Raw genomic sequence first — 17,404 nt, 5'->3', positions numbered from 1 at the left:
GTTTTTCAGACCGCAAACAACAAGATAGATGCACCCTAAACGAGCCAAATTGTTCCTCCATAAAATAAAAACTAAATTGATAGTATTAATTTGTCCACAACAACAGTGGAGGATTATCTTAGATTAGATTTCTTTGTGTTGTGACAAGTTAAAATGATGCAGCAGTCCTGTCAGTTGCATACAAAACAGAGATGTCGTGCGTATTTCCCACTCCCTGCCTTAGTCATAATAATACAGCTATTGTCATTTGACATCTCACAAATGTTTCATTAACCAATAGTCTAGTCATGCATGTCATTACAAAAATACTGGGCAAATTGAATTACCATTAAACTCACATGAATTTAAGATTGATTCTAGGAATGTTAATCGGTTAGCCGGAGAAAATACATTTGATCAGTCATGCTTATCGGTCTATAGGGTCAATTTTGGAGCATATGTGTTTTTGTTAGTCGTCATGCATTTTATTTATCACATGCCTACAGCATACAGAGAGCCTAGTTTGAGGAGTGGAATAGTCTTCCATCTCCCCTACTGCACAAGAGTAGCTCCTCAAAGCCTGAAGGCTACTGAAGTGAAACCTGCTTTTGTAAACCCAGTCATAGCGCAACAAATAACAATTCTAAATGCAATCGTGTGTAAAAAAAAAAAAAAAAGAAAGTTGTTTGCCATAATTTAAAAGGAGCTATTTTAATTTCTCAATCTCAACTCGTAGCGCGTCACCCACCACTTTGCAATGTGATCTTGAGGCAGTATAATCAAATATTTTTATAACTAAACCAAGATGGACCACACACCGTCGTTTCAAATGGGAACAAATGAGTAATAGTGGGCAGAACAAGCAAGCAGGTGGGCAGAGCCAAGCATGAGCTAGCGAGATCCTATTGGCGCATTCCAGCATTCATTTGCACATTTCAAATCAAAATCAAATGATCAAATCAAATTTTATTAGTCACATGCACCGAATACAACAGGTGTAGACTTTACAGTGAAATGCTTACTTACGAGCCCCTAACCAACAATGCAGTTTAAAAAATGAAAAAAACCCAGATAAGAACAATAATTAAAAGTGACAAGTAATTCAAGAGCAGCAGTAAGATAACAATAGTGAGACTATATCCAGGGGGTACCAGTACAGAGTCAATGTGCAGGGACACTGGTTAGTTGAGGTAATATGTGCATGTGGGTAGAGTTATTAAATTGACTATGCATAGATGATAACAGCAGAGAGTAGCAGTGGTGTAAAAAAGGGGTGGGGGGCAATGCAAATAGTCTGGGTAGCCATTTGATTAGGTGTTCAGGAGTCTTATGGCTTGGGGGTAGAAGCTGTTTAGAAGCCTCTTAGACCTAGACTTGGCGCTCTGGTACCGCTTGCTGTGCGGTAGCAGAGAGAACAGTCTATGACAAGGGTGGCTGGAGTCTTTGACAATTTTTAGGGCCTTCCTCTGACACTGCCTTGTATAAAGGTCCTGGATGGCAGGAAGCTTGGCCCCAGTGATGTACTGGGCCGTTCGCACTACCCTCTGTAGTGCCTTGCGGTCGGGAGGCCGAGCTGTTTCCATACCAGGCAGTGATGCAACCAGTCAGTGATGCAACCAGTCATGCTCTCGATGGTGCAGCTGTAGAACCTTTTGAGGATCTGAGTACGCATTAGAGGTCGACCGATTATGATTTTTCAATGCCGATACCGATTATTGGAGGATCAAAAAAGCCGATGCCGATTAATCGGCCGTTTAATTTTTTTTTTTACATTTAATTTTTAATTTGTAATAATGACAATTACAACAATACGGAATTAACACTTATTTTAACTTAATATAATACATCAATGAAATCAATTTAGCCTCAAATAAATAATGAAACATGTTCAATTTGGTTTAAATAATGCAAAAACAAAATGTTGGAGAAGAAAGTAAAAGTGCAATATGTGCCATGTAAGAAAGATAATGTTTAAGTTCCTTGCTCAGAACATGAGAACATATGAAAGCTGGTGGTTCCTTTTAACATGAGTCTTCAATATTCCCAGGTAAGAGGTTTTAGGTTGAGGTTATTATAGGAATTATAGGACTATTTCCCTCTATACCATTTGTATTTCATGAACCTTTGACTATTGGATGTTCTTATATGCACTTTAGTATTGCCAGTGTAACAGTATAGCTTCCGTCCCTCTCCTCCCTGGGCTCGAACCAGGAACACAACGACAACAGCCACCCTCAAAGCAGCATTACCCATGCAGGGCAAGGGGAACAACTACTCCAAGGCTCAGAGCGAGTGACGTTTGAAACACTATTAGCGCGCGCTAACTAGATAGCCATTTCACTTTGGTTACACCAGCCTCATCTCGGGAGTTGATATGCTTGAAGTCATAAACAGCACGATGCTTGACGCATAACAAAGAGCTGCTGTTTGAATGAATGTTTACGCGCCTGCTTCTGCCTACCACCGCTCAGTCAGATACTTAGATACTTGTATGCTCAGTTAGATTATATGCAACGCAGGACACGCTAGATAATATCTAGTAATATCATCAACCATGTGTAGTTAACTAGTGATTATGATTGACTGATTGTTTTTTATACGATAAGTTTAATGCTAGTTAACAATTTACCTTGGCTTACTGCATTCGCGTAACAGGCGAGGCAGGTCGTTATTGCGTTGGACAAGTTAACTGTAAGGTTGCAATATTGGATCCCCCGAGATGACAAGGTGAAAATCTGTTGTTCTGCCCCTGAACGAGGCAGTTAACTCACCGTTCCTAGGCCGTCATTGAAAATAAGAATGTGTTCTTAACTGACTTGCCTAGATAAAAAGATTAAATAAAGGTGTAAAAAAAAAAAGAAAATAGGCAAAATCGGTGTCCAAAAATAATTGTTATGAAAACTTGAAATCGGCCCTAATTAATCTGGCCATTCCGATTAATCGGTCGACCTCTCGTACCCATGTCAAATATTTTTAGTCTCCCGAGGGGGAATAGGTTTTGTCGTGCCCTCTTCATGACTGTGTTGGTGTGCTTGGACCATGTTAGTTTGTTGGTGATGTGGACACCAAGGAACTCTCAACCTGCTCCACTGCAGACCCATCAATGAGAAGGGTGGCGTGCTCGGTCATCTTTTTCCTGTAGTCCACAATCATCTCTTTTATCTTGATCACATTGAGGGGTTGTTGTCCTGGCACCACACGGACAGGTCTCTGACCACCCTATAGGCTGTCTCGTCGTTGTCGGTGATCAGGCCTACCACTGTTGTGTCATCAGCCAACTTAGTGAACAGGGAGTACAGGAGGGGGCTGAGGATCAGCGTGGCGGATGTGTTGTTACCTACCCTTACCACCTGGGAGCGGCCCGTCAGGAAGTCCAGGGTCCAGTTGCAGAGGGAGGTGTTTAGTCCCAGGGTCCTTAGCTTATTGATGAGCTTTAAGGACACTATGGTGTTGAACGCTGAGCTGTAGTCAATGAATAGCATTCTCACATAGGTGTTCCTTTTGTTCAGGTGGGAAAGGGCAGTGTGGAGTGCAATAGAGATTGCGTCATCTGTGGATCTGTTGGGACGGTATGCAAATTGGAGTGGGTTTAAGGTTTCTGGGATAATGGTGTTGATGTGAGCCATGACCAGCCTTTCAAAGCACTTCATGGCTACAGACGTGACTGCTACAGGTCGGCGTGATCACACAGTCTTCCAGAACAGCTGGTGCTCTCTCGCATGTTTCAGTGTCATTTGCCTCGATGCGAGCATAGAAGTAGTTTAGCTCATCTGGTAGGCTCATGTCACTGGGCAGCTCTCGGCTGTGCTTTCCTTTGTAGTCTAATGGTTTGCAAGCCCTAACACATCCAACGAGCGTCAGAGCTGGTGTAGTATGATTCGATCTTAGTCCTGTATTGACTCGTTGCCTGTTTGATGGTTTTTCGGAGGGCATAGCGGGATTTCGTATAAGCATCCGGGTTAGAGTTCCACTCCTCGAAAGCGCAAGCTCTAGCGTTTAGCTCAGTGCGGATGTTGCCTATAAGCCATGGCTTCCTGTTGGGGTATGTACGTACGGTCACTGTGGGGATGACGTCATCGATGCACTTATTGATGAAGCCAATGACTGATGTGGTGTACTCCAATGCCATCGGAGGAATCACAGAACATATGTCAGTCTGTGCTAGCAAAACAGTCTTGTAGCTTAGCATCTGCTTTATCTGACCACTTTTTTATTGATCAAGTCACTGGTGCTTCTTGCTTTAATTTTTGCTTGTAAGCATTTCCGTTAGGGAACGTATACTCTGAAGTGCTCGTGTGCAATTACTCAATTTGCCTTTGCACTCCTAAACATCACATTGTTTTTTTTACTTTGGCAATGGGTAAAGTCTATAAAACGTAGTCCACTCTGTTCGTAACAGATGGTAATTTTGGGAACTGCAAACTGTATTGAGATGAAATGTTAATCAATGTGAAAATTAGCAGAATGTCGGCCAAAATCCATCTCGTTCCATCTTCACCCACTGCCGGCCACTGGGCTTCCTCTCACTACCATATATTTGGTAGTAATATCTGTCTCATTGCTCTGTCTGTGGTTTAATTGTTTGAAACCTGAACGTTTTACTTTACTTCAAATAGTGAGGCATGTCTTACCTTGCTTCAAAGTAGCCTTGCAAAATCCATCTGTAGAAACAAGGCAATTAGTTTTTAAAGACTTCCTCATGCCATTATCCAGAATTTCTCTCCTGTTCTATTGGATTTCATATCAACTTTCTTTCATTGTCCAGAAGCCAAAGCAGAATCCTATATTAGTAACCCATCATAGGTTTCACTCTCACCAAAATATGTCCAAAATAAGCCCTACATTTCTATGGGTTTATTTTGGGCCTAAGCTTGTCGCCTACCTTAGAGCCTTGGGAAGACTCCTATTGCCAGAGCAGTAATATAAGCATCTCGTAATTATATACAGATCTCTGATAGTATTTTCTGTTGGTCTCTTAATTTTACTGTTTGAAAAAAATGTTAATGAGGGTCAGTTAGTCGGCAGCAAAATTGACCGAAATTTGCATCCCTAATTGATTCAAAAGTCAATGTAGCCTAATAAGCTATTTGTAAACACTGCATTGTTTGTGTTTTTCAAATGTCATTGTTGCCCAAGATATGGGTTCTGGTGCATATTTTAAGTTTTTTTTTCAAATTGGAGTGTCACAAAAGTCGATATGTAAAACGACACAATGAAATGTAGGCCTATGCACTGCCTCAGATAAACTGTTTATTTTATGAGCATAGCCTCAGAGTGGGGTATGGTGGAATTCTGGACTCCGGAGTATCACTGAATGCAATGAACAAAAACAGCTCTTTTGCAAAATCCTTACATCACATAACCCCCCCCCTCTTTCTCCATGTTGGTTTAAGTAGATAAAGATAATTTGGCTTGGATAATCCTGTCTAATAAGGGTAATGGGCCATTTAGGCTTAACCCTAAGATTATGAGAAGATTTAGCATAAGTGTTTCTGTACTTAGCCAACGTATCTGCTTATTCCCTTCTCCAGATAAGCACCTGTGCTGCTGTTGGGTCTCTCACCTGCCACCACTTGGGATCCAGTAGCCCGGGTCATAAATGACAAGGTAAGGTAATGAATGGCCTGCTGGGAATGACTTTGAGCCTTGCTCTGTGTAATGGCCTGCTTGGCTTGACTGTGAACCTAGCTCTGGCTAACATCATGACTCTGATCAAGGCTGGTTGATGAAATGTGGTGTTTTTTAATGATAAAGAAGGGTTTTTCAGACAACCTCCATTTGACCCCAAAAGTGGCTGAATAGACTACCCCTCACGTATCTTTTCTGTAACATGGCAATCTTTGGATCCTCCATAGCCTTCATAGCCTTGCTCTGTTACTGGTCTGACTTTAGCTTTCTCAACCATATGTAATTTGCAATGAGGCCTGGAAAGGGTTGTTAACATGCTTGTTTCTGTGTTCGCTCGTCTACATGATCAAGAGGTCTGACTCGAGACTGCTCGCACGCCTGTTAAATCGGTAATTTAAGACACTTTGGCCGTTCAATGTGTCCTATCTTTTGGCCTCCAGGAGAACAGGGTGGGGTGCTGCTCCTGTTGATGCTTTTCAGGTTTGGGCTCATGTTTTGCATAAGCACACCAGGAGCTCTCCTCTGAACCTTTTGTGTAAAACACTGCGGTAAATCCTGTATTGAAATGTGCCATGGTGGTGGTACATTTCCATACAGGATTTACCACAGTGTTTTACCCAGAAGACACGTTTCGGTTTTCATCTATGCATGCCAGTACCCGTGTCTAACTTGGCCAAGGCTCCGGCGGATCTGCTCTCACTTGGGGCCAAGGGCAGGCCACTGGTACTCTTCATCTATAATTTACATAACAATGGCTAACTGTGAACACCGTCTCACAAAGCAACTGTTTTGATTATGCAGAGGTTGTTGATTTATAGACTGCAAATTTCGTGGTATCCAATGGTCGTTACAGTCTTGTCCCATCGCTGCAACTCCCGTACGGACTCGGGAGAGGCGAAGGTCGAGAGCCGTGCGTTCTCCGAAACACAACCCAGCCCAGCCGCTCTGCTTCTTGACACAATGCCCGCTTAACCCTGAAGCCAGCCGCACCAATGTGTCGGAGGAAACACCGTACAACTGGCGATTGGGTCAGCATGCATTGCGCCTGGCCCGCCACAGGAGTCACTAGAGCGCGATGGGACAAGAGCATCCCTGCCAGGCCAAATCCTCCCCTAACCAGGACGACGCTGGGCCAATTGTGCGCCGCCCCATGGGTCTCCCGGTCATGGGAGCTCCATAGCAGCTCCTCCATGATCTTTTTTTATTCCATTTAAAAAAAAGAAATTCTCCTCAATTTCGTGATATCCCAATTGGTAGTTAAAGTCTTGTCTAATCGCTGCAACTCTCGTATGGAATCGGGAGAAGCAAAGGTTGATAGCCGTGAGTCCTCCGAAACACAATTCACACTGCTTCTTGACACACTTCCTCACTTAACCCAGAAGCCAGCCACACCATTGTGTCGGAGGAAACACCGTACGCCTGGTGCCCGGCCCGCCACAGGAGTTGCTAGTGCGCGATGGGACAAGGATGTCCCTGCCGGCCAAACCCTCCCCTAACCTGGACAACGCTGGACCAATTGTGATCCGCCCCATGGGTCTTCCTGCAATGCAGTGCCGTAGACTACTGCGCCACTCGGGAGGCCCCGACAACAGAGATCTCTGATAGTGCTCAGTCCACCCTTCCTCACTACACTTCCGTCCAGTGTATTTTCCATTGCATGAGGTTGCCTGGCCTGGCCTCAACACTGTTGAATATTGTGGCTGATCTAAGGACATGTTGAACTCTCAGGATAGCACTTGATAGACCAGTCGTGACACACTGGTGTGCCCCCGAGGAACTCTCAGGTGTGCCGCGAAATGCATATGGAATGTTGACTTGTAACGCTCAGATAATACATTAAATAGCAAATGGTTACATCTGTATCGTTGTCCGTTGTCCGTTGCGCTCAGGCTCTGAGATTTGTATCATTTGAGCGGCGTGCATCACAAGCAAAGTAATTTGTATCAATTTACTTTGACTGGCTTGTGAGAATCGTTAGCACAGGCAAGTCTTTTTTAAGTGCATAGATTACATGTATTCTCTTCCCCTGCCCCTGTTCCGACAGGTGCATGATAATTGTCTATTCTAAATCAAAGCGAATTTCACATACAGTACCAGTCTAAAGTTTGGACACACCTACTCACTCAAGGGTTTTTCCACATGTTCTACATTGTAGAATAATAGTGAAGACATCACAACTATGAAATAACACATGTGGTAACCAAAAAAGTGTTAAACAAATAAAAATATATTTGAGATTTGAGATTCTTGATGACAGCTTTGCACACTCTTGGCATTCTCTCAACCAGCTTCACCTGGAATGCTTTTCCAACAATATTGAGAGTTCCCACATATGCTGAGCGCTTGTTGGCTGCTTTCCCTTCACTCTGTGGTCCAACTCATCCCAAACCATCTCAATTGGGTTGAGGTCAGGTGATTGTGGAGGCCAGGTCATCTGATGTAGCACTCCATTACTCTCCTTCTTGGTCAAATAGCCCGTACACAGCCTGGAGGTGTGTTGGGTCTTGTCCTGTTGAAAAACAAATGATAGTCCCACTAAGCGCAAACCAGACGGGATGGATTATTGCTGAAAAAAGCTGGGGTAACCATGGTGGTTAAGTGTACCTTGAATTCTAAACAAATCACAGACAGTGTCACCAGCAAAGCACCATCACACCTCCTCCCCCATGCTTCACAGTGGGAACTACACATGCAGAGATAATCCGTTCACCTACTCTGCATCTCACAAAGACACGGCGGTTGGAACCAAAAATATCAAATTTGCACTCATCAGACCAAAGGACAGATTTCCACCACTCTAATGTCCATTGCTTGTGTTTCTTGGCCCAAACAAGTCTCTTCTTCTTATTGTTGTCCTTTAGTAGTGGTTTCTTTGCAGCAATTCGACTATGAAGGCCTGATTCACGCAGTCTCTGAACAGTTGATGTTGAGATGTCTGTTACTTGCCCTCTGTGAAGCATTTATTTGGGCTGCAATTTTTGAGACTGGTAATTCTAATTAACTTATCTTCTGCAGCAGAGGTAACTCTGGGTCTTCCTTTCCTCTGGCGGTCCTCATGATAGCCAGTTTCATCATAGTGCTTGAAGGTTTTTGCGACTGCACTTAAAGAAACTTGAAAAGTTCTTGAAATGCTCCAGATTAACTAACTGACCTTCAATTCTTAAAGTAATGAGGGACTGTTGTTTCTCTGCTTATTGGAGTTGTTCTTGTCATAATATGGACTTGGTCTTTTACCAAGTAGGGCTTTCTTCTGTATGCCACCTTTACCTTGTTACAACACAACTGATTGGCTCAAACGCATTAAGAAGGATAGAAATTCCACAAATGAACTTTTAACAAGGCACACCAGTTAATTGAAATGCATTCCAGATGACTACCCCATGAAGCTGGTTGAGAGAATGCCAAGAGTGTGCAAAGCTGTCATCAAGGTAAAGGGTGAAATCTGCCGTGACAGGTGACTACTTTGAAGAATCTCAAATATAAAATATATTTTAGAGGTCGACCGATTTTATGATTTTTCAACGCCGATATCGATTATTGGAGGACCAAAAATAGCCGATACCGATAAATCGCCCAAATTTTATATATATATTTGTAATAATGACAATTACAACGATACTGAATGAACACTTTTATATTTTAACTTAAAATCAAATCATAAATCATAACATTTTATTTGTCACATACACATGGTTAGCAGATGTTAATGCGAGTGTAGCGAAATGCTTGTGCTTCTAGTTCCGACAATGCAGTAATTACCAACGAGTAATCTAGCTAACAATTCCAAAACTACTACCTTATACACACAAGTGTAAAGGGATAAAGAATATGTACATAAAGATATATGAATGAGTGATGGTACAGAGCGACATAGGCAAGATGCAGTAGATGGTATCGAGTACAGTATATACATATGAGATGAGTATGTAAACAAAGTGGCATAGTTAAAGTGGCTAGTGATACATGTATTACATAAAGATGCAGTAGATGATATAGAGTACAGTATATACGTATACATATGAGAGGAATAATGTAGGGTATGTAAACATTATATTAGGTAGCATTGTTTAAAGTGGCTAGTGATATATTTTACATCAATTCCCATTATTAAAGTGGCTGGAGTTGAGTCAGTGTGTTGGCAGCAGCCACTCAATGTTAGTGGTGGCTGTTTAACAGTCTGATGGCCTTGAGAAAGAAGCTGTTTTTCAGTCTCTCGGTCCCAGCTTTGATGCACCTGTACTGACCTCGCCTTCTGGATGATAGCGGGATGAACAGGCAGTGGCTCGGGTAGTTGTTGTCCTTGATGATCTTTCTGGCCTTCCTGTGAAATTGGGTGGTGTAGGTGTCCTGGAGGGTAAGTAGTTTGCCCCCGGTGATGCGTTGTGCAGACCTCACTACCCTCTGGAGAGCCTTAGGCTTGTGGGCGGAGCAGTTGCCGTACCAGGCAGTGATACAGCCCGACAGGATGCTCTCGATTGTGCATCTGTAGAAGTTTGTGAGTGCTTTTGGTGACAAGCCAAATTTCTTCAGCCTCCTGAGGTTGAAGAGGCGCTGCTGCGCCTTCTTCACGATGCTGTCTGTGTGGGTGGACCAATTCAGTGTGTCTGTGATGTGTACGCCGAGGAACTTAAAACTTACTACCCTCTCCACTGCTGTTCCATCGATGTGGATAGGGGGGTGTTCCCTCTGCTGTTTCCTGAAGTCCACAATCATCTCCTTAGTTTTGTTGACGTTGAGTGTGAGGTTATTTTCCTGACACCACACTCCGAGGGCCCTCACCTCCTCCCTGTAGGCCGTCTCGTCGTTGTTGGTAATCAAGCCTACCACTGTTGTGTCGTCCGCAGACTTGATGATTGAGTTGGAGGCGTGCGTGGCCACGCAGTCGTGGGTGAACAGGGAGTACAGGAGAGGGCTCTGAAAGCACCCTTGTGGGGCCCCAGTGTTGAGGATCAGCGGGGTGGAGATGTTGTTACCTACCCTCACCACCTGGGGGCGGCCCGTCAGGAAGTCCAGTACCCAGTTGCACAGGGCAGGGTCGAGACCCGGCGTCTCGAGCTTGATGACGAGTTTGGAGGGTACTATGGTGTTAAATGCTGAGCTGTAGTCGATGAACAGCATTCTCACATAGGTATTCCTCTTGTCCAGATGGGTTAGGGCAGTGTGCAGTGTGGTTGAGATTGCATCGTCTGTGGACCTATTTGGGCGGTAAGAAAATTGGAGTGGGTCTAGGGTGTCAGGTAGGGTGGAGGTGATATGGTCCTTGACTAGTCTCTCAAAGCACTTCATGATGACGGAAGCTCAGTTACCTTAGCTTTCTTGGGAACAGGAACAATGGTGGCCCTCTTGAAGCATGTGGGAACAGCAGACTGGGATAGGGATTGATTATGTCCGTAAACACACCAGCCAGCTGGTCTGCGCATGCTCTGAGGGCGCAGCTGGGGATGCCGTCTGGGCCTGCAGCCTTGTAATAGATCAATAAAATCTATTTAGTCTCAAATAAATAAATATTGAAACATGCTCAAATATCAAATTCCCAGTTTAAATAATGCCAAAACACAGTGTTGGAGAAGAAAGTAAAAGTGCATAATGTGTAATGTAAAAATTATAACGTTTTAAGTTCCTTGCTCAGAACATATGAAAGCTGATGGTTCAATATTCCCAGTTCTTCAATATTCCCAGTTAAGAAGTTTTAGGTTGTAGTTATTATAGGAATTATGACACGTCGACTATTTCTCTCTATGCCATTTGTATTTCATATACTTTTGACTATTGGATGTTCTAATAGGCACTTGAGTATTGCCAGCCTAATCTCAGGAGATGATAGGCTTGAAGTCATAAACAGTGCTGTGAAACATGCCAGCAGCTCTTAGCAATGCTAACGCAGTAAAGTTTCAATGAATGCTTACGAGCCTGCTACCACCGCTCAGTCAGACTGCTCTATCAAATATCAAATCATAGACTTAATTATAATATAATAAACACAGACGTATGAGCCTTTGGTCATTAATATGGTCAAATCCGGAAACTATCATTTCGAAAACAAAACGTTTATTTTTTCAGTGCATTACGGAACCGTTCCCTATTTTATGGAACGGGTGGCAACCCTAAGTCTAAATATTGCTTTTACATTGCACAACCTTCAATGTTATGTCATAATTATGTAAAATTCTGGAAAATCACTTCGCAACGAGCCAGGCTTTTCATAGCCGATCATTCAGAGTATCTCTACCACTCCTGCTGTCTCTAGAGAGTTGAAAACAGCAGGTCTGGGACAGGTAGCACATCCGCTGAACAGGTCAGGGTTCCATAGCCGCAGGCAGAACAGTTTAAACTGGAGCAGCAGCACGGCCAGGTGGACTGGGGACAGCAAGGAGTCATCAGGCCAGGTAGTCCTGATGCATGGTCCTATTGCTCAGGTCCTATTGCTCAGGTCCTCTGAGAGAAAGAAAGAAAGAGCAAATTAGAGAGAGCATACTTAAATTCACACAGGACACCGGATAAGACAGGAGAAATACTCCAGATATAACAGACTGACCCTAGCCCCCCGACACATAAACTACTGCAGCATAAATACTGGAGGTTGAGACAGGAGGGGTCGGGAGACACTGTGGCCCCATCTGACGATACCCCCGGACAGGGCCAAACAGGCAGGATATAATCCCACCCACTGCCAAAGCACAGCCCCCACACCACTAGAGGGATATCTTCAACCACCAACTTACCATCCTGAGACAAGGCTGAGTATAGCCCACAAAGATCTCTGCCACCGCACAACCCAAGGGGGGGGCGCCAACCCAGACAGGAAGATCACGTCAGTGACTCAACCCACTCAAGTGGCGCACCCTCCTAGGGACGGCATGGAAGAGCACCAGTAAGCCAGTGACTCAGCCCCTGTAATAGGGTTAGAGGCTGAGAATCCCAGTGGAGAGAGGGGAATAGGGCTGGCACAATTACAGTATAATCGTGTAACTGCCGATTATGGATGAAGACCGCCATGGAAATTATATAACCGTCTTGACCGTAAAAATTAAAAAAGCCTGGCATTTGTGAGGTTAAGTCCATTTGACTGACCAATAGCCGTCATCCAAAATTCCATGACCATCACAGACCTAGTGGTTAGGCTGTACATTTCCTTACTTAAGCTGTGTTCGAATACCCATACTAACATACTGTATACTACATACTCAATGAGTATATACTACATACTATTAGTTCATTTTCGTATACTGTAAATTACCCGTATCGTTTCAGTTGAGCGTACTAGAAGTTGATGGAACTTCTACTGGAAGTTGATGCTGTTGCTATGCAACCGCTTGCTAGCTTGTTAGCATAACAAATTACTAGTTAAACATTTTAAGATTGCAGGTGTGTTCGTGAATTCAATTGTCAATTGAGTGTTCTCTGGGCGTTCGTAAATCCAGAGCACTTCGCCCCTAGGAGCGTTCAGAGCGCACACTGCTGGACACTGGCCGAGGAGTAGGGTTGATCTGAGCATTCAATGGCAGTCAAGCACCAAAGATAACTGGCTAGTGTAGGCTAGCTACTTTCAAACACAAATGAGAGAACACCTCACTCTGACCATTTTACTCGCCCTAGCAGAGCTGGTTAGGCTGTTTTCCTGTAATCCAGAGCGTTTGTAACTGTGCTACTGGCAATAATTTAATGAAGCTTTTTTTTGCCGACGTTTAACGCAAGCCGTACTTAACGGGTGTTGAGCATTCGTAAATTCATGAGTTATTCTGCGCGAGAGAAATCGGATGAGATAGCCATTGAATCGCACGACTATACCACTTAGCTAAGAGTTAAGTAAATAATCAAGTCAATAAATGTTGGGATGTTAATTAGAAAGCAGAGAGTCAATAAACTGCCTGGCAAGTTCGATGTATTAGTAGCCAACTAACGTTAGGTAACTAGCTAACATACCGGTACATACTGCTGTAATGCTATGCGGTTTGTAAGGATAGCGTAGCTAACAAATTGTCAGCAAACATAACGTAACGTAACTTATGGCATTACGTTTTTCAACATTTTCTTAACATTTATCATAATTAGTTAAAGCAATGAATTTGTATCCGTTCTCGTCGTACTTTCTTCAAATCTGAAAATGTCCACGCCCATTTTAGAGGAATTGCATTATGGGCCCTAAAAGCACGGAAATAGTGTACACTGCATGTATACTTCGTATTTTGGTGAATTTAGTATGTCGTCCGGGAACTTTTGAGAGCAAGGAAATCCTTACCGTAGCCATTTAGGCAGATTAATATAAATATCTGACATACCAGTGGTTGCTGGTTATGGGCTCTGCTATTCTTTTGCATATTATATAGTCACAGTATTCTTCTGACACCATGTTCTCTGTCTTCACTTCCTGTTAGTGGTAGTAGCAGAAGTTTTTTTTCCCCCACAGAAGTGTTGACAGATCAACCTCGGGCCTCAGCACTTGTCACTGTACTGCTGCCAACTAGGGGTGTTGCGTTTAAATGAAACAAATACCTAATGCAACAATCCTGTAACCTTAGTAGGAGATATGCATCATTCAAATGATTTTTCACTGATATAAAGCGGTCCGCACGTCATCCTCGTTAACAGTTAAAAAATAGCAGAGCGTGAGACAGGGAAGCGACAGCAGCGAAGTCCTATATGGCAATAGTTTGAGAAGTTAAATGAGAAGGTTGTGAAATACAAACTTTGTGGAATTGAGCTACAGCCCAGACAGTACACATACATCTCGCTGACGATGTAGTATGTAGAGCGTTTGCGCATTGTCGAGATGCCGCTGAGACGTCGGCATTAGATCGCATTTGCCATTCAGCCGCTGTTTGGACAATGCATGTCAAAGCTACTAAATTATACGGACAATAATAAAAACAATATGCTTTACATTTTCCATACCAGGCGGTGATGCAACCAGTGCTCTCGATGGTGCATCTGTAACACTTTTTGAGGATCTGGGGACCCATGCAAATCTTTTCAGTCTCCTGTGGGGGAAAAGGCATTGTCGTTCCCTCTTCACGACTGTCTTGGTGTGTTTGGACCATGATAGTTTGTTGGTGATGTGGACACCAAGGAACTTGAAACTCTCGATTCGCTCCGACTACAACCCTGTCGATGTTAATGGGGACCTGTTCGGCCCTCCTTTTTCTGAAGTCATTGTCTTGTTTACATTGAGAGAGAGGTTGTTGTTCTTTCACCACACTGTCAGGTCTCTGACCTCCTCCCTATAGGCTGTCTCATCGTTGTCGGTGATCAGGCCTACCACTGTTGTGTCGTCAGCAATCTTAATGATGGTGTTGGAGTTGTGCTTAGCAACGCAGTCATGGGTGAACAAGCAGTACAGGAGGGGACTAAGCAAGCACCCCTGACAGTCCCCAGTGTTGAGGATCAGCGTGGCAGATGTGTTGTTGCCTACTCTTACCACCTGGGGGCGGCCTGTCAGGAAGTCCAGGATCCAGTTGCTGAGGGAGGTGTTTAGACCCAGGGCCCTTAGCTTAGTGATGAGCTTTGTGGGTACTATGGTGTTGAACGCTGAGCTGTAGTCAATGAACAGCATTCTGACATAGGTGTTCCTTTTGTCCAGGTGGGAAAGGGCAGTGTTGAGTGTGATTTGAGATCTGTAGATATGTTGGGTCAATGTTGGAATTGGAGTGGGTCTAGGATTTCCGGGATGATGGTGTTGATGTGAGCCATGACCAGCCTTTCAAAGCACTTCATGACTGCTGATGTGTGTGCTACGTGGCGTTAAGGCAGGTTACCTTCGCTTTCTTTGGCACAGGGACTATGGTGATCTGCTTGAATCATGTAGGTATTACAGACTCGGTCAGGGAGAGGTTGAAAATGTCAGTGAAGACACTTGCCAGTTGGTCCGCGCATGCTTTCAGTACACGTCCTGGTAATCCGTATGGCCCCGCGGCTTTGTGAATGTTGACCTGTTTAAAGGTCTTGCTCACATCGGCTACGGATAGCGTGATCACACAGTATGTAGTTTGGAGAACGTTTCCACATTGGCCAGATGACGGCGAGACATTAGAATAGAATGTTGATGCCTGGCCGACATATAAACAATGTAGAACTGTATAATTTCCAATGTAGACATTCTAAATACATCTGCAAGACGTCTTGCCAATGTGCTAACGCTCTCTATACTACATCTTCCTGATGTATCATGTATATGTTGTGCCTTCGATGGGCAGTGCATTCGCAAAGTATTCAGACCCCTTACCTTTTTCCACGTTTTGTTACTTTACAGCCTTATTCTAAAATTAAATGTTTACCTCATCAATCTACACACAATACCCCATAACGACAAAGCCAAAACAGGTTTATAGATTATTTGAAAATGTATTAAATCAAAACAACTGAATTACCTTATTTACGTAAGTATTCAGATCCTTTGCTATGATACTCAAAATAAAGCTCAAGTACATCCTGTTCCCATTGATCATCCTTGACATTTTGCTACAACTTGATTGGAGTTCACCTGTGGTAAATTGATAAGACATGAGGCAAACACTTGTCTATGTAAGGTCCCACAGTTGATAGTGCATGTCAGAGCAAAAACCAAACCATGAGGTCGAAGGAATTGTCCATAGAGCTCCGAGACAGGATTGTGTCAAGGCACAGATCTGGGGAAGGGTACCAAAACATTTCTGCAGCATTGATGATCCACAAGAACACAATGGCTTCCATCATTTTTAAATGGAAGAAGTTTGGAACCGCCAAGACTCTTCCTAGAGCTGGCCGCCTGGCCAAACTGAGCAATTGGGAGAGATGCTCACTCTGACAGAGCTCCAGAGTTCCTCTGTGGAGATGGAAGAAATCAGGCCTTTGTGGTAGAGTGGCCAGACGAAAGCCACTCCTCAGTAAAAGGCACATGATAGCCTGCTTGGAGTTTGCCAAAAGGCACCTAAAGGACTCCCAAACCATGAGAAACAAGATTCTCTGGTCTGATGAAATCAAGATTGAACTCTTTGGCCTGAAATCCAAGCGTCACGTCTGGAGGAAACCTGGCACCATCCCTACGGTGAAGCATGGTGGTTGCAGCATCGTGCTGTGGGGATGTTTATCAGCGGCAAGAACTGGGAGACTAGTCAGGATCGAGGAAAAGATTAACGGTGTAAAGTACAGAGAGATACTTGAATGAAAACCTGCTACAGAGCACTCAGGACCTCAGACTGGGGTGAAGGTTCACCTCCCAACAGGACAACTACCCTTAGCACACAGCCAGGACAAAGCAGGAGTGGCTTCGGGACAAGTCTCTGAATGTTCTTGACTGGACCAGCCAAAGCCCGGACTTGAACCCGATCGATCATCTTTTGAGAGACCTGAAAATAGCTGTGCAGCAACGCTCCCCATCCAACCTGACAGAGCTTGAGAGGATCTGCGGAAAATATTGGGAGAAACTCCCCAAAAAACAGGTGTGCCAAGCTTGTAGTGTCATACCCAAAATATTTGAGGCTGTAATCGCTGCCAAAGGTGCTTCAACAAAGTACTGAGTAAAGGGTCTGAATACATATGTAAGTGTGATATTTCAGTTTTTATTTGTAATAAATTGTTTCTTGTAACATCACCCTATCCCTGTAACATCACACAGATTTCCTTGCTCTCACACACGTTCACAGAGGTATCTGAGCCCTGTTCTGTCTACCCCAAAAGCAATAGGCGAGTATTATTCAATTGACCAAACAATATGGTTGTTTTAGCCAAAGCAATTTACACATGTATTCAGTTTAGTATGACTGTGAGAATCCAACTGTTGCAAAACACCATGCTCTAATCAACTAGGACTAGGCCAATGGAA

At 43.7% G+C, this 17,404-nt stretch overlaps 1 protein-coding gene across 3 annotated transcripts in view; it reads left to right on the top strand.

Annotated features, from left to right (window-relative positions):
* The window catches only part of LOC110522834 (erbin), a 111,525-nt gene that overhangs the window by 16,228 nt on the left and 77,893 nt on the right, over nucleotides 1-17,404 (top strand). The window contains exon 2 of one of the 3 annotated variants that reach the window (XM_036977110.1): nucleotides 5,511-5,586. The exons of the other annotated variants lie outside the window; for them this stretch is intronic. The gene's annotated coding sequence lies outside the window, so the exon portion shown is untranslated. The remainder of the gene's footprint in view (nucleotides 1-5,510; nucleotides 5,587-17,404) is intronic. 3 annotated transcript variants of the gene reach the window in all.

Source organism: Oncorhynchus mykiss, chromosome 5 (genome assembly GCF_013265735.2).
Source record: "Oncorhynchus mykiss isolate Arlee chromosome 5, USDA_OmykA_1.1, whole genome shotgun sequence".
NCBI classification, from domain to species: Eukaryota; Metazoa; Chordata; class Actinopteri; order Salmoniformes; family Salmonidae; genus Oncorhynchus; species Oncorhynchus mykiss.
The sequence above is the reverse complement of the archived record's forward strand: the minus strand, read 5'-3'. Positions and strand labels throughout refer to the sequence as shown.